The sequence below is a fragment of the Crotalus tigris genome, unplaced genomic scaffold (assembly GCF_016545835.1).
Source record: "Crotalus tigris isolate CLP2741 ecotype Arizona unplaced genomic scaffold, ASM1654583v1 scf7180000017774.6281472, whole genome shotgun sequence".
NCBI classification, from domain to species: Eukaryota; Metazoa; Chordata; class Lepidosauria; order Squamata; family Viperidae; genus Crotalus; species Crotalus tigris.
In genome coordinates this window covers 3,461,561-3,486,410 of record NW_024096625.1, presented here as the reverse complement: position 1 = coordinate 3,486,410, position 24,850 = coordinate 3,461,561, and the positions used below count along the sequence as shown (strand labels likewise).

At 35.7% G+C, this 24,850-nt stretch overlaps 1 long non-coding RNA gene across 1 annotated transcript in view; it reads left to right on the top strand.

Moving 5' to 3' along the window:
- The window catches only part of LOC120307348, a 99,669-nt gene that overhangs the window by 47,146 nt on the left and 27,673 nt on the right, over window positions 1-24,850 (top strand). The window contains exon 3 of the long non-coding RNA XR_005556496.1: window positions 5,948-6,182. This is a non-coding gene — a long non-coding RNA (uncharacterized LOC120307348). The remainder of the gene's footprint in view (window positions 1-5,947; window positions 6,183-24,850) is intronic.

Sequence of the window (24,850 nt, the reverse complement as noted above, 5' to 3'; positions counted from 1 at the left end):
ATGTAGAGTAGGTTTAGCCACTGTAGAATTTAGTTTGTTAGTTCCAACTTTGCCCATAACAAGATGTTTCTTTCTGTATCGAATTAAATGTTAATTTCAAGATTTCCAGAAATATTTTGCAGCTGTTTAGTAATAATTCTTTTGACTCCTTAAAGATAAACTGGCTTCACAACTAGCCTAATAAAATATAGGTATATTTTACATTAGTTATTAAACATCCCATATTCAAAATCAACTCTTTTCCACAATTCTGATCTTTTAAAGCATCTGCCTCACAAATAACAAACCTATGTTTAATTCCCAAGCAAATAGTATACTGAAGTATCTTAATGCAAAAGTCATTGAAGGGTCTTTAATTATTAATATAATTCTTATGATACAATTCCCTTTTTGCTACCAACTCTTTCTCTTCTAATTACAATTGGATTTCAACACATCCGGTGCTATATGGAATCTTTGAAATAACTTGTTATCCTATATAAGTGATGATGTAAATATCCTTAGTACTCTAGGAAGTTAAAAATGTTGGAAAGTAGCACAAAATGAGTTTAATTTTAAAAGAAAATTTTCAGGAAATCAACATTATATAAAAAATAAAAATAGCATCTGTTTAAAAGGATCTCAGTGTGGCTTATATAGTAAAAAAAAACCTGCAGTATCCACAAATTGTTTATCTGATTTCAATTAGGTTGGTATAAGTAGATTCTCATTATGATGTTAACATAATCTAGAGTCAGTTTGCTAAAATAATGCATATTCTGAGTTACTAATCTTGTTTGAAAATAAAAAGAAGCTTCTGTAAAATTGCATTAAAGTATTGTTTTAAACCATGATTACTTTGTATCTGATTTTAATTAGTCATTTAGTCATTTCACTTTGTTTCTTGCTTAAATTAATAGCAAAGCTTTTTTTATTGATTAAACTAGTTGCAGATTCAGGTGGTACTGTAATGCCCTACAGAAAAGCTTGAAAGTATCAGGATTATTTTATGCAAATGGTTTAAAAATATTTGGAAACCAAGCATCACTTTAACATGTAGATATTGGCTAAAGCAAGTTTAATATGCAAGACAGGTTGTGGAACACTTAGCTGATCCAAATGCCAGTCTATAGATTTGAAAGACTAAAGATCACATCACTGGGATGTTGACAGAAGTGACACTTTGCAAAGTGCCAATGATTTATGCCAATGTCTTCCTTGATGATACCGTTATAGACAGCACTGTCATTACAAAGTCCCTAACGACTTCAGTCTACATTTATGGTGCGCAAATTATAGGTGAACCCAAAGATCGAAACCTTGACTTAGATTTCTGTGACCATATCCCTTACTAGGGATAGTTGCACTGAATATTACCAGTTCCTTCGTCCTGCATGAGGCTAAGTTCTGGTTAGAAAGACAATTAACCACAGTGTGGACAGTTGCAAAGGAATGGCCAGGAATTAATTGTGAAACTTTACAGAGAGGGAAATCTATTTGCTTAGAACAAAATGTGCTTCTAATTCTCTTGACCTTCATAACTTGGTTCTCTTTTATTTATCATCTTACATCCCAAGTAAATTCTGCGCTGCATGACACATCTCTGACAAGGATGAGCTCCTGCTCCAATCAATGTTCAGTATCTTTTTGCATCAAGCAGTTGATTTCAAAAGAGCATCTTTTGATGCCCTTGAATAAGCTGTCAGAGTAATTATGGATTGACCTTCTGCAAGGTATAAAATATTCTGATCCTGTACAACATATTTGGTTATTCCTGAAATGAACACAACATAAATTGTTCCATCTAACAATAGCTTGATTTTCAATGGCATTTTGCTATTCAAATGAGGTTGAAGGTGTTGGGGAGGGAGGGATTATTAAAGTCAATATATTTTGAGATCTGTAGGGAACATTTTTTAAAAAGCCAACAGAAATAATCTTACTTTAGACATCTTTCTTAAACTTTAAATAATTTTGAAAGCTTTTAGGTTATTGGAAGAGGGTCCTTTCAAAGACTAAAACTGAAGTCTGGCCTCACAAAAGCTGCATTTATGATTCTTTACCAATAAGAATTCAGAAAGCCCTCCAGAGGAGTCAAATTTCATAAAACATAACAGAAGACAAAATGTTCTGTGGCTCATGTTTTCTTATTTTGGAACATCAGTGCCTGAAAAAGTTATTAAAATTTAATATGAATTTCAAAATTTAATCCATTTTTAATTATTTTCTTGTATTTTGCTTAAAATGAAATTTCACACTGTATTCTGAAGATGTTCTTTTAATTAAAGAAGCTGATTTAGCATTAGTGGATAATTAAATAGTCACATGCCTTATGGAAATCGTATGAATCACAACTGGAAAAGCATTGATACTAAATTATGGTTTACAATATGTCCATATTTGCTCATCAAATAAAAATGATCTTAATTTATATTGAACTTTTGAACTTACTAAAGCAGTAAGTATTATTCTTTATAGCTGCTAGCTGATGGAACCTATTAGTCTTTATGTTACATTCAGAACTGTAAGAGGGGAAAAAGGAAAATGGCTAAGTTATTTTATAAATTCTCTGGGGTTCTAAATTATATAACTTTTTATTCCATCACCTCGAAGACCAGGAATGCCATTGCACAAAAATAATTGGGCAGAGGGATAAAAATGAATACTGTATATTAGCTAAATCTTTGGTTGTCATTCTAATTAGGAATATGACAAACTGGTTTTCTATCTTGAAACCCTGATTATTCCTGTTTCCTTAGCATAATGGCAGAAATTCCTTGATTTACATTTATATTTATCCAAACTAGAAAAGAGAGAAAGGACATTCATATACACCACTCCTGGCTTGGTGATGCAACCTTTTGTTCCTGCTATCTTTTTCCTTTGGCTAAAGACTTCTAGTTCTTCTTCATTCAAAAGAAATACCTACAAATGCATTTTTGCAGCAGAGCAATGGAATTTTCAGGGAAGTTAGTTTCCTGTTAATGAGAGCTCTGATTTTATCCCATCTTCTAGACTCCCTACACACATATACACCTCTGTAAAAGTTACTGCACTTTGAAATCACACTACCCAAACAAAATTCTAACTGAATAGAGGGATGGATTTGTAATTCTCAAGTAATTCAGTAAATCAAGTAAATAACAGTGTATTTTTTTTTCTTGGCCAGGATTGGATCAGGTATTTCAAACAGGATGTACCAGGGCAAAGTAGAGTGCAGTTATGATTTTCCAAAATAGCATTTGCCTTTTTAGCAACTGCATCACAGTGATGGTTCATATTTAACAAGGGTCGGCAAGGACACCCAGGTCCTTTTCACATATTCGATTGGTGAGTCAGGTATCCCTTCTATGCCTTTCGTTTTCCATCCTACATATAGTACTTTTCTTCCTAGTATGAAAATATACATCCTATTCATTTCATGCCACTGCTCAAGCCCGCCAAGATATTTTTGAATCTTCTCTTTCTCTTCTAAAGTGTTGCCCAGCCGTCCTAGCTCTGTATCATTTGCCAAACTGATGAACATCCACTGCTGCCACTCATTCAAGTCAAGACAGAGTTTTGTGACATACTTGATACTTTCCTCCAATCTGAAGTATAACCACAAATGAACACTTTTTGGGATGCTGTCATTCAGCCATTTGTGAGTCCATTTAAATATTCTAACCTATGTGTTAATGTTTTATTGTAGAAATGCCAGGTTTATCCTATTCCCTCGATTGGTTAAGTTTATACTGTTTTAATAATTAGTGCAATTCCATATTGCAGACCACACTGTTCTACTCCTTGTGACTTGTTAGACAAAATTCAGAATTCCACTCCAAAATGTGGTGGGCTGGCAATAGAGATAAGCTGACACTCAGTCTCAAAAGTGGCTACTGCAAGACACGGTCATTTTCTTGTTTCTCTTTCTTCACATCCATATAAGGAAAGCAAATCTCACTGATGGTCTGCTGTGTGAATTGGTTTACCAGTGCCTTCCTTTTCCTTTCAGGCATTATACTTTCTCTGTTAGCACCCTTGGATTTGCTTTCCCTCATAATTGTACAAATGGATGCAATTCATCATCACAGCACCGACCTGCCAGTAATCAAAACTATAGTGAACAAGGTAACAAAATAACAGAATAACAGAATTGGAAGGGATGTTGGAGATCTTCTAGTTCAACCCCTGCTCAAGTAGGAGACCCTATACCATTCCAGACAAGTGGCTGTCCAGTCTCTTCTTAAAAGCCTCCAGGGATGCAGCATCCACAAGTTCTGAGGGCAAGCTGCTCCATTGATTAATTAACAACTCTGTTATGAAATTTCTCCTTATTCTAGATTGCTTCTCTCCTTGGTTAGTTTACATCCATTGTTTCTTGCCTTGTCTTCTAGAGCTTTGGAAAATAAATTGATCCCTTCTTCTTCGTGGCAGCCCCTCAAATATTGAAATACTGCTATCATGTCATTTTGATATTCTTTCCAGAATCTCAACATCTTTTTTTATAATATGATGACCAAAACTAGATGAAATATTTTAAGTGTGGTCTTACTAAAATTATAAAGTGGTACTACCAGATAATACTTCACAGGATCTTGATCATATCCTTCTGTTAATGCAACCTAGGATTGCATTGGCTTTTTTGACTGCTGCCATACACTGTTGGGTCCTATTTAAATGATTGTCCATTAGGACTCCAAGATCCCTCAAGTTATTCTTTCATTCCTCTTAGTCTTGTCTTAGTCCATGGCAGCTTTTTACCAAGAAAAAACTAATAGCTCAGCTTCCCAGAAGCAATGTAACAAGGTTCCTACATTTCAGTTTAACAATATTTAAAAATAAAGGAAAGGGAAAATAAATTTTGCACTACTGCTGGAAAAGGGTGAGAAAAGCCATGGAAGTATATTTCACCCATCCTGCACAGAATCTAAAAGGATACTCTTTGGGAAATGTAAAGGTTAAATGAAAGATGAGATTCAAAAGTTAAAGATTTACCATTAGCCAACTTTGGACCAATTGCAAGATTAGTTTTTAGAACAGCAGCTTTGACCAGCAGAGAATATAGTAGCCCATAAGCTCTGAATGAAATAGCTCACAGGGTAGGACCACTTGCTGGAAAGAAGGGAGCATATCGGGCTCTAAAAGTACTCAGAACAGTGGTTGCTACTGGAATGGAACAAATTTGCTCTGAAAGACTTAAGATTGCTCGGGTCAAGAATCAACCATTTTGAATGAAACATGGGCATATTACCAATGAACTAGGAGTGGGAGAATGACCACATCTTCTGTTCCGATACCCAAGAAGCAGTAAGTGGCCCACCTTATTATGATGGGTCAGTGTGAATCTGCCCTTAATCTGAAATGATTAGTTTGAAACAATTCAAGCTTCTTTGAATTGAAGTAGTTGATCTTTGCAGTATTTATCAGCATGACAAGATCATTCGATTGTATTTTAAATCTTTGGGTTAGTTTTCTTCACCTGATATTAAATTAACTGATGTTAGTTAAAATACAGAGCAGAGAATCAATCCTCCTGTCTCAATGTAGTGTTGAATTTGAGATGTTGTTAAGTTGTATACAAATACTGTTTTGTACCCTGTTCTTTCTGAAGTATCTGTGAAGGATTATTACTTTGGAGCAGATCTGATAGAAGTAGAATACTCCTGACTGCTTTTTACTCTTGTTGACCTGGGAAGTTAAATGTCTCCAGGAAATAATAAAAAGAATTTGATCCTTGAGATAGATTCCTAGTTAGCTTTCCTTCTACTTATTTACACATCTTTCCATTGGCACATTTGAAAGAAGAGCAGGAATCCAGATGTTACCTTCTCCAAACTATAGTCTAAACAATTTTCTGATAGCTCATTTGGTTCACTCCTGTCGTTTACAATCTCACCAAGACAGTTAAAGAAAAATACAAGTATAAAGTGTACTTTGGGGTGTACTTTATTCCAGATATGTAATTCTTGTGTGTTTCTCTTTTCAGCTATTGACCAGCCTCTGATGAAGCTACAGTTATTAATACAACAGGCTTAACCAGCTAAGCAAACCCATTAATTCTTTTGAGAAGATCGCTACAGAAAAGGCTGTCTTTCCTTGTACACTGCAGCGCCTCAGATGTCCAGGTGTCCTGTTTAGCATTCCTTGAAAACACCGTCTATACTAAGAAAACAAATCAGCTCCCTCTGCAAATATTCCACATGACAGAGAAGGCAATGTTGGTAATGTAGAATGAATACAGATAATTGTTTGTGATTGTGGCAAGATTCAACTTTGCCTGTGAACCTACTGTCTCTACTCTTTTTTAATAGAGAAGGAAGTTAATAAAGAAGAAACTTACCGTAGAATAGGAATCAGTATTGTATTCAGGAAAAAGAAAACATTTGCTCTAAGGGTGTTTGATATTTCAATGTGCAACAGTTAAATGTACAACTAGCTACTAAAATATCTCTTTTCCAACCTGATAATTTTAAGAGATTTGGTAGCTGCCATTCCCAGCTTTCATGCTTCTTAATGATCAAGGGAACTATAATGAAACATATCCTAAAGAAACGTAACTGGGTTTCCAACATCTGTCAACTAAAAAGATCAAAATAATCCTGCCATTTCCCTTTATCTTAGTACCTTGCAGGATGAGTTGAAAAATGAAAATTGGAAGATGTAACATTTATATTGTCATGTGATTAACAAACTACTGCTAATATGCATTTTTTTAAAAAAAATAATGTCTAAAACAGTTACGGATACTGTTTGGAGATATTTAAATTTATTAACATCAATAATTCATTCCACAATAATCCATTTGTGGAATGATTTTTTATTAAAAAATAGAAATATATGTTTATGGATGATTTGTGACATATAAATGTGATGGTATAAATATAGGACGAACTTTACAACTGGAAGTCTTAGGAAGTCAGGTTCATCTTCGTAAGACCAAAGATTACAAGAAAGCTGAAAAGACCATTGAAGGTCACAATTTACATATTGATCAAGCTGTAAGTTTATACTCTTATAAACCTGTAATTAACTTTGTAACTATTGAATTTTGGTTCACAACTAATTTTATTAGTCATAGTTCCACCTATAATTCTAGTAGACTGAGATGTGGTGACAAATACTTGAAACATAATAAAGGGCATGTCTGCTTATATAAGATACTTTCAATCATCATCAGATTTGTCTGTGTTTCTGAAATGCTGCCTTTTAGATTTCCTGCATTGTCATCATGGACATGTTACATCTTGCTTTAACTTGTATCAACTAATGATGATATTACTCATGCTTCCTTAGGTGGAATAAGCAAAGAACAAAGAAATTTCTACTTAATTGAAAGTGTTGATAAATGTAATTTATGTAATTTTTGAAATGCTTTCTAACTTTCACTAGAATATAAATTCATGCTCAGAATGAAGTCATTGACAGGTACAGAATTTGCACCTGGAAAATACTGGAAATATAAGAAGTGTAGATAGCCAAAAACTGATCTACATGTTAATTGATCTTTTTTTTAATCTTCTTTAAAATCAGTTCCATTCCCTTGATATAATGTGTAGCATCTCATTTCAGAAAACCTCTGAGTTATATACCAAACTGTGTTTTATGGAGTCCTCCCCTTCATTAGCACAAAAGCTTGTGGTCATAATTAATTCTTATAGGTCATAATTAATTTTTTTCATGAGAATTGGTACCAAACATTAAAAATGCAGCAATGACAACGTATTTACCTACTCACTGCCATCTCCCTTAGTGCTTATGATTATTTCCTGCATTATATGACCAAGTCAACTTCTGTTAATCTTTCTTTCCAATAATGCCCTAACCTAGGTCCTATTTGGGGCATTAAAGATATTCTTAGAAAACAACAATTTCAAGTCACTATAGCCTAATGCTTCCTTTGAAAACATCTCACATCCCAAGAATCAGGAACATCCTGATTCATTTGCCTTCTGGGAAATAGGTATCTTGTCATTAGCATATCCAACATGGCAGCCATTTTCTGAATAGTAAGTCTTCACCTCCATAGTGATCCTTTTCAATAACAAGATCCCGTTAAAATTTCAAGTATGCCCACTAATTCTAAAAGGTTGGCAGTTCTCCTCTAGAATATAATATATGACATAAAATGAAACAGGTTGAACCAAATAAATCCTTTACTTAGAAATTTAGTAAAACAATTAAGAATAGGTTTTAGAAAATATTATTTCTGTGGCTATTCTAACTCAGAACTGAACTTTTTACAACTATTACTTCTGCCCAAGGATTCTGTTGCTACAATTGACAATAAAGCATCAAGATCCCTCCAAATATATCAAAGGTGGTTATCATCACCTCAGCAGACTGTCATGTCATCAGTATGCATTGCCCTTAGCCATCATCTCCAGATCAATATAGCCATCAGTGACACAAGCTCCTGTTCACATAGGTCATTCATAGGTCACTTTACACAGCTTGGATCCAAGAAAAAATGTGATGCAAAATGCTTTCTCTGAAGAAGAGAGAAGCATCCTTAAAGCAGAATCGTAACTTTAAAACCACATAGCTTTCATTCTCTTCACATATTGAAATAAATATTTAAGACTATACCTTGTATAACAGGAGTGTACAGTCTAAGGTCTGAAAACTATGGACATGGGTTTTGATCCCCATTCAGTACATATAATATATGTTGCTGATATTTAATACGGGAGAAATGAATTTAATTAATTTAATTTAATTAATATTAATTATGTTTATAAAGATAATTAGTCTAATTCACTATGATGTCGTAGCTTTGCCTACTTCCTTCTTTGCTTTTAATCCAAAAATGCTGAACTCAGATTGACTTACTGAACATACATTTGAGTAGAGAGCACAAAATTGCATTGCATTGTTCTCTGCAAGTTACCTTGGCAAAGCATACTTGAAGCAAAGGTAAATGTTCACTAAGACAGAGAGACTTGGGGGCAGGGTTGGTTTCTGCTTTTAAAATCCTTTTGAGGAAATATATTTTTCTGCCCTTTTAATATTTCCTTCTCTGGGGAGCTGACTTCCCTTACATTAAATGACAGACTCTGTCACCTACAACCAACACTTAGCACAGAGTGGGGCACATTTATCTTCTCACAAAAACAGGGGGGGGAAACATTGACTCAAATTTTATTCAAATTTAGAAAAGCTAGAACTGACTTTTGTCAGCTGATTTGCTACAAATATATTGGAACTGGTATATTTAACAGAATAATAGAGTTTGAAGGGACCCTGGAGATCTTCTAGTCCAAATCCCTGCTCAAGCAGGAGACCCTACACCATTTCAGATAAATGGTCCAGTCTCTTCTTAAAAACCCCAGTGATGGAGCACCCACAACTACTGAAGGCAAGCCTTTTCACTTAATTGTTCCCACTGTTAGGAAATTTCTCTTTAATGATAGGTTGCTTCTCTCCTTGTTTAGTTTCCATCCATTGTTTATTATCTTTCCTTCTGGTGCTTTGGAAAATAAGTTGACCCTCTCTTCTTTGTGATAGCCTCTCAAAAAATTGGAACACTAGCATGACACACCTAGACCTTTTCACTAGACTAGACATACCCAATTCCTGAAACTGTTCTTCACAAATTTTAGCCTCCAGGCCCCTAATCATCATTGTTGCTCTTGTCAGCTCTCTTCCCATATATGTATTGTATATATTTAAATAGCAGATTCTTAAAATAGGGAATACAGAACTTTCTATCAAAATGATTTAGATATTTCAACATTACATAAGTTGTATGGTGATAAATGTAACTATTGGTTTTAATTTTAGAGTGCCCTGAATATCAGCCAATAGGTATTTTATTTGGTTCTCATGTCTTGTGTGCATCAGTTTTTTCCAAGGAGTTAGAGCGACTGAAGTAGTTAGAGGTGTGCTTAACTTACTCTGGTTAGAGGCAGACGTTGTTTGAGGACCATAGGTAATCCTTCTGGAGACTTGTGCTATGAAATTTGAGGGGTTATGATGCAAAGTGGGTTGAGCTATATCATGGAAATGAGATTTTCCAGTTTATGGAAAAGAAACTATGGAGGTTTTTCTTTAACATTTTACTGTGTTAATCCTAACCAATACAACAGATTTATGGAGTTTTGCATCTCAAAATAGCAAAAGAAACTGGAGCTGATTTTCAGTCATCACATCAGTTAAGTTTGGTGGCATGCCAGAGAAAGTTCTGTAGATTGCAATAGTAATTCACAACTTACAACAGTTTGTTTAGTGACCATTCAAAGTTTACAATGACACTGAAAAAAGTAACTTATGACTATTTTTCACAATTACATCATCAAAATTCAGCCACTTGGCAATTGATTCATATTTATGACAGTTACAGTGTCCTGGATCATGTGATCACCTTTTGCAACCTTTGGACAAACAAAGTCAAAGGGGAAGCCAGATTCACTTAATAACCATGTTACTAACTTAATAGCTACGGTGATTTAGCTAACTATGGCAAGAAAGTCGTAAAATGGGGCAAAACTCACTTAACAACTATTTTATTTAGCAAAAGAAGTACCTGCCTATAAGGGATTTGGAGGATACTGATTAGGTATCCTGATTTACACTGTAATCTTCACAATGTTAACCTGAACCAGTGGTAAATATTGTAAGTCTAAAAGTGGAATTACCAGTTATTGTTTTAAAAAATATCTCTCTCCTTTATGTATTCGTGCAAGAAGTTTGTGCCGTTGCTTTTGAAATTTACAATTCATCTTAAGTAGCTAATAACTTCAGTGTAAAATTTCCCTAAATAGATGCATTATTCACTTTAGTAGATTTTGCAAACACAGTTCCTTATTACAAATCTTCCAATATTTAAAGTGCCATGGCATTTTTTTTAATATACAGAACAACCTAAACTCAACAAGGCTATGCTATACTCTTATCATTTTCAACAGTGTTTTGGAGAATCAGAAAGAGTATGTACAATTGTCATTTGAAAATGCAGAAGGAGATAAAAAGAATTGTTGTTTCAGAAACTATAAATTCCAACTCTTGAAAGCTGACTATATGATTTAAAAGCACAATTGCATATTGTTCTAGGTAAATTAGCTCGAAATCTCTCTTACATACCATTTTTGTGGCTTTTTAAAATTTGTCCTAAATATATTTGAGTTACAAATATTTTGTCAAGCAAGTCTATGATTTTCTCAAAGGATATCATTTTGTGAGGTGACTGTTGAACTGCCCATCGCTGTTTATCCATTCAGGTATTAAGAAGCATTTGGTGTACAATGTTCGCCTTTTGGGGTGGCTTTTTCAAAACAATGTTTCTCAAATGCAGCAACAATTTTTCCAAATGTGAAAGCTTTTGCATCATTACTGAGCTCTTCCCATAAAGGTTCCTAGCTTTTTTCATGGAATTTTGGACATATATTAGGGATTCTCCAGCAACCATGTGAACTGGCATTTGCATTCACTAAATATAATATAGTGCCATTGAAATCTAAAAGAATAAATGGAATAATATTTTGAAGAAGCTGTCTTCAAAATATGTGATTTGCTATTGTATTATTTAACAAAAAGTAATAATGAGACATTAAGAAAAAATGTCTTTCTTTATCATTCTACAATAAGATCTGTAGATGTTCCTTGTTTGATTTTAAGTGAATTCATCTCTAGTGAAAGGGTATAATTGGAAACAATGCATCCTTTAATCATTAAAATATTATTTGAAGGAACATGAATAGGAACAAAAGCATAGGGAGACCCTACTTCCATATCAATGTTCCAGGTATTTTGCATTCCTACAGAGAAGGGTTCATGAACTCTTCCAACCTTGTTAACAATCCACTGAGTTTCTAAAGGAGCAGCAGGGGTTGGGATTACAAGTCTCCCCATCAACATCAATAACTCAAACTGTGACACACTGATGGGATTTGCAGTGTATTTCTTGCTGAAGCTTCATCAGCCACAGTAAGCAACTCTTAATAGTTGTGTCAGTTCATGTCTTGCAGGAAAAAACTATTGTAATTCTGAAACCCAGATTTAAATATAAGATCATTTCTATATTTGTGTTTGTGTGACTGTGTGTACAGAGACAGGAGTAATGAAAATAAAAGATAGCTAAATATATAATTTGAGCTGCTTCTATTATGTAAGGTGATATAAATTTTCAGATTTCACAAAATAATTGTATCAAGGCAAGGAAGTGATATGGATCTTGTCATCAGATTTCCTTGTGTTACTCATAGAGTTTGTAGCAAGGAATTGGCTGGAAGAATTGAAAAAGATGTCTGCACATGTTCAATATATATTCCCACCAGGGTCACCTGACTAATAGAAAGACCCAAAGAATGTCTCTCTGAATATTCCCCAAGTGAAGCAAGCATTTTACCTTGCTTTCAGAGTGGCTGGATCATATTATTTCATAAAGTAGTTTTGAATGTTACTTCACATTAACCTTCATAAGACTGAAGTGTACCACTGAATCCTTGCACAGCCCACTAAATATTTAAAGGTAACAAACATCAATATGATGAGTGACTCAATTTATCATTGTGTATTTTGCCTCAGTACAGCAATGAAGCATTGAATCTAAAGCCTTAAAAACTCTACCCTAACCCTATATGTTATGAAGGCTGCAGTACTTAAATCTAGTTTATTATTACGCATTTACTCATCCATTAAAAAGAGTGATTGCTTATCCAATGAGCTCATTCCTTTGAATTTGTAGGACTTCCTGGTTCATTAAGATGAACAGAAATAATTGTGTGAATGGGATATTGTTATGTACAGTGAGTCTGGGCACATTCAGAAGCAACTGTAGGCTCTCTGACCATATTTGCTGAAAGCATATCCTGATTTTAAAAAAAATGTTTCAGTACATACTTTAAACAAGTGATGATTTAAAAAGTAAGTGAAACGATCAGTCTTCCTAACACTATCAGATGAACCAATCACATGTTGTCTTATTTTTGAGAAAATGAAAGTGATATTTATTTAACAGAATGTTACATTTCCTTCCTTCCTTCCTTCCTTCCTTCCTTCCTTCCTTCCTTCCTTCCTTCCTTCCTTCCTTCTAACAAGTGGAGTGTGCCCTTTTTCAACGAGATGCTGTGTGGGGTACAAGTAGGTCTTGATTTATGTTCAGAATTGGGACTAAATAAATAGTGGTTAAGTGGTGCAGTCATGAGCTTGTTATGTAAGGCATCACTTAACTGTGAATTGCAACCTCCCCTTTGGATTCCCCATTAATTTTACCTGTCAGAAGACAACTGAGAAGGTCACCAGTGACGATCACTGATCCCACACATTGCAACTTTTAAAAATGTGAGTTGGTTGCCAAGATCAGATAGTGATTACGTGAACACATGGATGCTGCAACAGTTGCAAGTGAGACGACCGATCATAAGTCATCACAAGTCATAAGTCATTGCAAGTCATAATGCCTTCACTTTTCAACATCCTCATAACTTTCAATGGTTGCTAAATGAATAGTTATAAGTCAAGGACTACCGATAAAGAATAAAAACTAATCAGCTGATTTTGAAATCTCAGGTTTAACTTTCCCCCAAATCTTGCATTGAACATAACAGGTAAGACTTTAGCACAGACATGTCAAACTCGCGACGTCACATGACGTCGTGCAACGTATCAGAGCTTTTTCACCGTTGCCGGCAATGGGGTGGGCGTGGCTCCGGTATGATGAAACCGGCCCACAGGCCAGCAGTTTGACACCCCTGCTTTAGCAGGTTATAGCTTTTTAAATCTAGTAGATTGCATTCTCTTCTATAATTTTTGCTATTCAATATTTTTCTGACTAAATTACTTTGTAATATATTCTCAAAATTAACCAGAGTAATAGCCTTCTCAGTTTCCTGGTCTGGTCATTCAGAAAGCAATAGACAGAAAAACAATTATTTCTTCTCCAAGAAGAAATTAGAGCCATTGGATTGGAACCACATTTCCTTCTCTGTAACTCTTTTTTCTTTCCAGCAGCCTCCAGTTTGTGACAAACTACCACATAATACCACATAGACAATCATAAGATCCTCTTGGAGTGAGTAGATGTAATATTGAATTAAACAGGATACCTAAAAATTAGGTAGGGACTTTTTGGCAGGAAATGAAATTTATAAAGATGTGCAAGAGATAAAAAAGAAGTTTTAGAGATACTGCCCATCTCTAAAAAGTACTGTAGTCTAGCAATCAGTTTCTTCTCCAAGAAACATGTTGCTTTGCTTTTATTTGAATTGAAAGAGTAACAAATACAAGGAAAGCTATCAATGGAATTACATTATTAATTTAATCCAGATTAATTTGGAAGTGAATGAGTCCACTTTAAAATGTGGTTAGCTAAGAGGGAAAGTTTAATGAGTGATATGTCCATTTCCATATTTGCTTCTCATTCTGATGGGTAATTATATAGAAATGACAAACTTCATGGAATAATGAACCAAAGTTTAATATCTGATAGACTCATTCTTGACTTGGAAAAAAGCTATTTAATTTAGAGATTGCATAATCAAATACATTCTCTTTCAAAAGATTCTAGTGTCTGAGCATGATCCAGAACATTTTTTTTAAAACTTGCTTAAAATTACTATAGTTGCCTAATCATCCAGATATTTAGACTGGATTTGGCATTTTACGGACCTATTGAGTCCTCAAGGGCTAAAATGGGCAGATGTTGTTCAATGGTGTTAAGGATATCATCACAACTTATGAGCTGTTCCAAGTAAAACTGCCTCTTACAATTAACTGATGGGGATGTTTTCAATGCCGACGCTGTTCAAGTTGTGCTCAAGTTGTGTTTTGGGATTGCACCCAAAGTGGCTATTACTTTTACTACTATCTTTGTTTTCTTTTGCCACAATGGTTAACTGCAGATTTTTGTATTTTGTAATTTAACAATAGCAATAGCACTTAGACTTATATACCTTTCCATAATGATTTACGTCACTCTCTAGGTGGTTTACAATGTCAGTATATTGTCCCCAACAGTCTGGGTCCTCAAGTTACTGATCACAAAGGGATGAAAGGCTTGAGCCACATCAGGATCAAACTCCACACTATGGGCAATACTGCATTCTAACCAGAGCTCTTGGTTTTCTTTATTTTTTCCTTTTTTCTTCTATTATTGGTATTATTTCTTAGGTTTATATATCACCTTCTCTCCAATAACCTTAAAGGCAACCTCTATAGTACTCTCTGCCCTAATTATTTCGCATTACAATAATATGAAATATATTGGGATTATTAAGAGAATGACTGCCTCAAGTCATCCAGTGAACACCTATAGCTATGGAGGGGGGGGATCCAAACCTTGCTGTTCTTTCAACATTGTGAACCATCTTTGTTGATCCTCCCTTACTTTTATGTACAGAGCTCAATAGTTTACTTTGATATCTTGAAATCAATGAGCTTTAAAATAGCTTGATTAAATTACCACTGTTTCAACATTAACTTCCACTCTTGATTGGTATAAAGGAGTACCTGCGGATTTTACTCTGCTACTCATTGCCGACTATAGGGGGTGGTTCTCATCTCCATTTCAAGTCCATTGACCCAGCACTCTCCAGAGACATTTCCGTAGTCATGTGACCAGCATGATGTCATGGAGCGCTGTTACCTTCTCACCAAAGTGGTACCTATTTATCTGCTCACATTTCTATGCTTTCAAATTGTTTGGTTGGCAGGAGCTGTGATAAGGCGAGAGCTCACCCTGTTGCATGGTCTACAGGTCTCAAACCTGGGCTGCTGGCTTTCCAGCTGACAAGCCCAGCATCTTAACCACTGCACCATCCTTTTGATTGGTATACAAAGCAAAAAATATTTTTTTCTAGTAGAGATAAAAATCTAAAGGTTGCTATGTACATAATTCAGTACAATGTCTTGCAACAAAATATGGTACCTTGTGTGTGTGTGTGTGTTAAAAAAGACATGTTAAAACATAGATCTCTGGGACAGAGAGTTCTTTATTACAAACTAAGCTTTCATTAGCGTCTGCTAACAATGTCAAAGTATAGATTGATATTAGGTGAGCCTCGCCTTTATAGCTTTATCAGCATACCGCTGATTTGTCCATTGAGCGCGTTATAAGTCCCTCCGCCCCCATCCGCCTGTAATTGGCCGCATCGCTCCAATTACAAGCTTAGTTTGTAATAAAGAACTCTCTGTCCTGGAGATCTGTTTTAATATGTCTTTTTTAATGAATGTACCTGGAACTCAAATTTTTAGAATTGTTGCATACACACACACACACACACACACACACATACAGCACACACACACATATATACACACAAATAAATAGGATTTTGTAAATAAATAAATAGGATTTTGGAAAGAGATTTTTTTTCTGTAAAGAGAAAGAACCAAAGCTTTATTTGGATTCTTACCATTTTCCATCTAATCTACAACTGTCAGAAGAAGTTTCATTGCATAGACTTGTTTAACTGATTTCCTCTTCTGTTTAATGGGCCAGGTGAATCATTGGCTGTCTTTTCCAGGTCAAATTCAACATTCCAGTATTAGGTCAGTTAAACATCAGAATCCCAGCTGCACAGAACAGTAGAGAAGCTGGAGGGCAGATCAACAAAAAACCATGAAAGAGCACAAAGATAAACTCGGCTGTTTAAACATAGTTGATTACAGAGATGAAGAAAAAATAGGTGTTCTAATCATTTCTTCTGCTGATAGACAAAACAATCTAATCTTCTAAAGATTGCAATTGCACAGTGGACAAATAGAGAATATCTTTTTCTTCAGTGACACACAAATGATTAATATAAAATAAAGGTAGTAGGAAAATTCCTGACCATATTATTTTGAGAAAGGATGAGAGATGAAAAATGACAAGTTTATGAACCTTCAGACATAAAGTTTGCTGTACAATCTTTTGTGTTTTGTAACTATGAATGTCAATTATCTCAGCAAAGTTGAACTTAGGTGCAAAAGTCATTCCTTTAACAAGTTTGTAAAGTTGCATATTCAAAATAACTAAAAAAAAGATCCATGATAACCAAATAAACATTACATTCAAATTGTAATTCTTACAATGTAATTATTACATAACAAGTCAAAAGTGTAATTTTAAGGATTTTTATTTAAATAAGATATCAATATATAAACAAGTGTACAAGTAGTTTATTGATATATTATGGTTTATAATTATACTGCACCATTAATATTATGACATAATTCTATTATTCTATGTCAGTGGACATCTGAGGAGATAGGCAATCATTAAAAACAAACTCAGTTACAATATATTTCATTTAAATTTTAACGCTCAATGAAAATAATATTAATATATCTATTTCTGAAATTTTGCACTGCTCAAATGTTTAAAGGAAAATGTTATCATCACGAACAAGAGCTATTTGTGCTAATGATGAAAAAAAATGTCCAGGTGCTCACAACATGTCTGAGGTCAAAGCACCTTTTTAGATCATGCAAAATTCCAAACTTCAGTCTTTATCATCTATCTTAGCAATCAACATGATTGCTTGGGGTACTTCTGATAATTATGTTTTTTTTAAAAGCCATATATTATTACAAAACTCACCAACCATGTAATATTTTTCTAAAAATCTATCTTTCACCTCAGTTTCTTATTTGGCATTTTCACAAAGTACAAAGACCAATCTTCCTTTTGCTCTTTTATAAAGTGACAGAAGTAAACACAAAAGTTTAGCAAGCAAAGCTGATTTTTTTTTTCCTCTTGCAAAAACAGTGCATATGGAAGTGAGCGGCAGCATGTTGAAATATCTTTACCCTGGGATAACACCCCCATGCTTATCTCACAACTATCTGTCATACTGTCTAACTTCTGTATTAAGAAAGTCTACCTTTAGGCGGCTCATACAGTACAGTGGCTGTCAATCTGTCCTCACTCTTGAGTATTTACTGTAAACTAAAGCTGAGGAATGTTATTAGTATAGCAATAAAGACAAAGACGTTTTACCCTGTCCTACAAACCTGGGTAGCCTAAAGAGTGACCCTCCAGCGCTCCAGATGTAGAAGAATACAGAGCATATCGTTATGTCAAGTAGTTATTAAGAATATAGACTGTAGAGGCAACCTTGATCCATCACCTATACCAAAACCATGCTGGTATTATACTTTAGAAACAGAACTGAAGTCCTCAAAGTAGCAAGGTGTTTTCAGCAATTGAAAGTATATATCTAAATAGATTTTCTTCTCAGGCCTTCTTCTAATCTAATTGTTAACAAAAATTAGGAGAGAAAAATCTTAATTTATGAATAATCTGTTAGGTCAAACTGAGGCCCATTTTAGTTCAACATTTTGCTCTTCATAATTATCAGAACCCTCTGAATTTCTCACAAAGAAATGCCACTTACCAAAAATACCTTACAATTCTTTAAATATGAAAATTTAACATAAGGATTGTTGCCTGCCTACCTGCCTTTTCCTTTCATTCAGGGTTGATCTCTGGCAACTACTTGAACAAGTCCAAGCAGGTTTTTAAACAATATTTTTGGAAGTGGTTTGCTATTGCCTTCTTCCTAGGGCTGAGAGAGAATGAGACTGTCCAAGATCATTCAGCTGGCTTTTCTACCTAAGGCAAGACTAACCTAGTGCCTTAAACTAAACTAAACTGACTATGTATGGAAATTTACAGGCCATCAATTATAATGTGTGTAGGGTGTGATAAGATAAAGATTTTAGTAATATTAAGTAAAAATAAACTAATCATGCTATGGGTTAGCATTATCTACAAAACAGGACGTTTTAATCATAGTTAAATAAGTATTTTTGAAGCCTCTCTAACTGGAAAGGCTGCTTTAAAAAATTAAAAATCAACTGATTCATATAAAATTATATAGGCTTGAAACTCTTGAAAGGATTAACCTCTACAGATTACATGCGATTTAGCCAGATGATGATGGGTGGTATTAACAATTTCATTTTTTAAAGCATTAAAAGAAAAGGCATATAATGATTAGTTCCTAGAACTATTAATCTGATATTTGATCCTTTATACTTCATTCACATGTAAGGGATTATTATCTGTCAAACAAGGGAAAAAAAACTGTCAACAGAAAATGAGATTTGAAATTCAGCTTTCAGCTTGAATGAGGGAGTTGTTAAATCAATGCAGAGTGAATAGACCTGTTTTCCGAACCTCATCTTAAAAACTGAACTGGATTTTGCAGTTAAGAATTAATAGGAACAGAATTTCACCAATATCTTGAGGGCCACAGGCAATGGTGGGATTTAGCCAGTTCGCACCAGTTCAGCAACTTTTTGTTACCCAGGCACAGAATGGACTTCCGGAAGAGGAATTCAGACAGAGAACCAGTTATTCACATATTTGAATCCCACCACTGGCCACAGGTTACCTGTTCCTACTATATCTAGTCCAGAAACTTAAGCCATTCAATCAACCTATTAGACTACAGTGTATTTGTTCCTCATAGTCTCAAATAGTAGCAAATGCAAGGAGTATGTAGAGGAGAGAATTCTCTCCTTGGAGAATTCAGGCTTTTGCAGACTTTTTGTTCCTGAATTGACAGACCCTAATGATAAAAGGCAGACTTAAACATAAGGTAGTAGCAACAGTGTGAGAAAAGGTGAGAGAGGCAAATGACTAGAGGCAGTTAGGTTTGTTAAAAGATACAAAAAAACCAACACAAACATAGAGGGAACCCTGAAATCTGAACCACAAAAAGGCTCAGACATCAGTCAACATTGAGTTCAAAGAATTAACATGTTTTAACAAAATTGGGTTTAAGAATTACAGTTTAAATAGTGAGTTAACAATGATGATTTCATAGCAATATTAATTGTATGAAATATCCTAAAATTAACAGTTTGGTTCAGTTCCACAATTAAATGTACTTATAGTATACTTTGATACTATAATTGATTCCCCATCTTTTGGGCTTGAAAGAGAAATTATATTATCTATAATTTTCATATATTCTAACAATATTATCTTACCTGTGCTTAACCAGAAATAGGTTCCACCACAGAAAATAATCTTACCCCAGGGACTATAGTCAGGATTGTATTGTTAGTAGTTCAAACCACAACTTTATATTCATATTCATATTAGTAAAGTTGGAAGGGACCTTGGAGGTCATCTAGTCCAACCCCCTGCTCCGGCAGGAAACCCTACACCATTTCAGACAAGTGGCTGTCCAGTCTCTTCTTAAAAACTTCCAGTGTTGGAGCATTTACTGCTTCTGGAGGTAAGCTGTTCCATTGATTAATTGTTCTCACTGTCAGGAAGTTTCTCCTTAGTTCTAGGTTGCTTCTCTCCTTGATTAGTTTCCACCCGTTGCTTCTTGTCCTGCCTTCAGGTGCTTTGGAAAATAACTTAATTCCCTCTTCTTTATGGCAGCCCCTGAGATATTGGAATACTGCTATCATGTCCCCCCTTGTCCTTCTCTTCGTTAAACTAGACATACCCAATTCTAGCAACCGTTCCTTATATGTTTTAGCCTCCAGTCCCCTAATCATCTTTGTTGCTCTTCTCTGTACTCTTTCTAGAGTCTCAACATCTTTTTTGCATCGTGGTGACCAAAACTGGATGCAGTATTCCAAGTGTGGCCTTACCAAGGCATTGAAGAGTGGTATTAATACTTCACGTGATCTTGATTCTAATACTTCACGTGATCTTGATTCTATCCCTCTGTTAATGCAGCCTAGCACTGTGTTGGCCTTTTTGGCAGCTGCAGCACACTGCTGGCTCATATTTAGATGATTGTCTACTAGGACTCCGAGGTCCCTCTCACAGTTACTACTATTGAGCATGGTGCCACTTATGCTGTACTTGTGCATTTGGTTTTTCTTGCCTAAATGTAGAACCTTGCTTTTTTCACCATTGAATTTCATTTTGTTAGTTAGTGCCCAGTGTTCAAGTCTGTCCAGATCCTTCTGTATCTTAAGCCTGTCTTCTGGAGTGTTGGCTATTCCTGCCAGCTTGGTGTCGTCTGCAAATTTGATGAGTTCCCCATCTATCCCTTCATCCAAATCGTTGATGAAGATGTTGAAGAGTACTGGGCCCAGAACAGAGCCCTGGGGCACCCCACTACACACTTCCCTCCATATAGATGCAGTTCCATTGAGGACCACTCGCTGAGTACGGCCGGTCAGCCAGCTACGGATCCATCTGGTGGTGGTTCTGTCTACCCCACATTTTTCTATCTTGTCAAGTAGTAGGTTGTGATCTACTTTATCAAATGCCTTACTGAAGTCCAAGTAAATTATGTCCACAGCATTCCTCTGATCCACTAATTTTGTCACTTGGTCAAAGAATGCAATAAGATTTGTCTGGCATGATCTATTTTTGACAAACCCATGTTGGCTTTTAGTAATGACTTTGTTTGCCTCTAGGTGTTCGTTGATTCGTTGTTTGATTATCTTTTCCAGGATCTTCCCAGGTATTGAGGTCAGGCTGATAGGTCTGTAATTTCCTGGATCCATTTTTTTTCCTTTTTTGAGGATGGGAACTACATCAGCTCTTTTCCAGTCCTCTGGTAGTTCCCCTGTGTTCCAGGATCTTTGAAAAATATAGTTCAGTGGCTCCGATATCACATCTGCCAGTTCCTTGAGAACTCTGGGGTGTAATCCATCTGGTCCTGGCGATTTGAACTCATCTAGGCTGGACAGGTGCTCACTAACCATTTTCTTGCCTATCTTAACTTGTGTTTCTGTTTTGTTTTTTATGGCACTATTTTTGATAGGTTGGTCTGTTTTTTCCCTTTGTGTAAAGACAGATGCAAAAAATGAGTTAAATAGTTCTGCTTTCTCCCTGTTGCTTGTCACCTTCTTGCCACTTCCACCCACTAATGGACCAATCATTTCCTTCACTTTTTTCTTGTTTTTTACATGTTGAAAGAAGCTTTTTTTGTTATTTTTGACTTTGGTCGCAAGCCTTAGTTCATTTTGAGCCTTGGCTTTCTTCACTTCATCTTTGCAGGCTCGGGCTATTTGCTGATATTCTGACTTAGTTATGTTCCCCTCTTTCCACTTTCTATACTTGTCCTTTTTATCTTTCAATTTGTCAGAGAGTTCTTTATGCAGCCATGCTGGTTTCTTTTGAGAGCTGTTGTTTTTCCTCTTTGTTGGTATTGTGCTAGACTGTGCTTTTATTATCTCATTTTTCAAAATTTCCCAAGCTTCTTGAGTTGTTTTCCCCTTGAGGATTCTCATCCATGGAATCCTTCCCAAGCCCTCTCTAAGTTTATTGAAATTAGCTCTCTTGAAGTCCAAGACTCTAGTTTGACTGTGTTCTATTGCTTGTGCTTCTATAATGTTGAATTCTAATATTGCATGATCACTTCCTCCCAGGGTTCCTATGGCTTCAACACCGTCTATCATTTCATCTCTGTTAGTGAGAATTAGATCCAAAATGGCTAATCCCCTAGTTCCCTTCTCTACTTTTTGGGAGACAAAGTTGTCTGCTAGGTTTGCCAGGAACCTGTTTGATCTTCCACTTGGTGCGGAGTTTGTCTCCCAGTTGATGTCAGGGTAGTTAAAGTCCCCCATTACTATTGTGATGTGCTTCCTACATACCTTAGTTAGCTGACTAGCAAAAAGTTCATCTATTTCCTCTGTTTGGTTGGGTTGTCTGTAGTATACACCTATGGCAATGTCATTTCCCCTCCCTTTTATATTGACCCAAATGCATTCAAGACAGTTTTTATCATTGTTGTGCTCTATTTCTGTGGAGATGTAGTTATTTCCTATATAGAAAGCAACTCCACCTCCTCTTTTATTTGGCCTGTTTCTTTTAAATAATTTAAATCCCTCTAGCTGTGTGTTCCATGTGTGGGTTTAATCCCACCATGTTTCTGTAATGGCAACAATATCGTATCTGCCCTCATTAACCTGAATTTCTAGTTCACCCTGTTTGCTGTTCATACTCTGTGCATTGGTGTATAAACATTTGAGTCCTTTGTGGGTGGCCCTGTGTTTCCTTTCTACATAACCTGTGTGGTGCCTGAGTTCCCCTATTGTTTTACCACCTATTTGGTTAGTGCACTTTATGTGGCACTCGCTATTAGAGGCTTCATTTTGATTGATAGCAAGGTTGATATTCTTGTCCACACACACATCTATGCTACATGCACTGATAGCCCTATAGTTTTTAAATTGCCGGGGACAGGGTTGTTCCGTATCAATTAACTCCCTGTCCCCGCTGTTTAGTTTAAATTTCCCTCCAGTAAATCTGTGAATTTATAGCCGAGTAACTCAGTCCCTTTTTTTGATGGATGCAAACCATCTCTTTTGTACATCTTTTGATTGGACCAGCTACTGACATCGTGACTAATATATCCAAAGCCTTCACCTTTACACCACTCCTTTAGCCACATATTGAATTGTGCTATGCGCTGGCTTTTTCCGTTTTGCTCCTTATGCACTGGTAAGACCTCTGAGAAAGTAAGCCTACAGCCTATTCTGCTAAGTTCCTTCCCCAAGCTCTGGAAATCATTCTGCACAGAGAGTACATCTTTTTGGGATAGATCATTAGTGCCAAGATGTACAATAGCCTCCACATCCAAGTCCTTGCTGCCATTCTTGATTATTTTAGAAATACGCTTCTTGTCCCTACTGGCAGTAGCACCTGGAAGACACCTGACCTGTTTCAAAGCCTCTGTGTCCTTCCCTAAATTTACATCCCTTATAATTGAATCATCTACCAGAAGGTAGCTTCTCTTTTTGGGAGCCTTTCTATTCTTGCATGACTGATGTGCAATACCTGATTCACACTTTTCCCTGTCAGAATCTAGTTCTTCATCTCGGACCACAATCCCCGGCTTATTTGAGTTATCTTCACAAATACCTTTACCTGTCTCCTTAATGTCCCTATTAAGGTCAGCAAGGGCACTGTAACTGTTGTGCAGGGACACAGCGAAAGCTTTGTGTTTATGGTTCACAGCTCTCACCCTGCCAGATCCCACGGTTGTCCACACTGCCCTTCTCCTGCAGGATCTTTGTGGTAAAGGGGGCTGATAGCATGGGGGCTTACTAGAGTAGAGGGGCTGAACTGGACACCTAATTTCTGCCCGAAGAACACGGATTACATCTCTTTCTTTCCACTTTAAATAGCCTTGCATGAAAATCAGGGATGTATATTCATGTAGACACAGCAAGGATTAAAACATTTGGTTATTTATGTTTGAAATCTTTAACACTAATCCCCCTGAAAGCAGTGGGATTTATTTCTGAGTAAACACGCATCCACAGGATTATACTGTTACAGTATTAACCACAAGTGAAGAGCTTGTAGAAAATAGAAAACAACAGAGGACCACATAAATTGCATAATTTTATTATGAAAATTTTATATACTTTAGAATGCTCGTTGGTAGCAGTTTAAAATTGCAGTCCTACTGATCTAGGTGTCAGGATTATTATAATTGGTTAGACTCCTTTTTTGTGAAAAATACAAAATGAGACATAAGAGCAGTTCAACTGGATGGAGCATGAATAAGTTAAAGCATCATATATTTTACAGCCTTTATCATATTCACTGCTAATTTAAATATATACATAAATAAAAATAAAATAGCCATTAATCTTGAGCAGAATACATTCTGTCAGATATGCAAAGATACTTTTGCCTGTGAATTTCAGTATGAGCAGTTTGACAAGTCTTTCCAACAGAAACAAAATCTCTTAAAGACATTGCAAAAGATTCCATTAACATTCCAGAGTTGTCGGGTTTTTTCTCCCTTTCTTTCTTGTGTTTACTTGATCTTGAGGGAACTGACCACAGAGACTACCATAAATTATCTGTCTTCAGGAAAAAGGAACTTCATGCATAAGATACCTCAGGTTATTTGCTCCTTGAAGCACGTACAATCTCTTGCCATTCACTTATCTTGAGAAACCTAAACATGTAGCCAAAATAATGAGACCTGACAAGACACGCTACTGGGTAATGGCCATCTGGTACCACCCC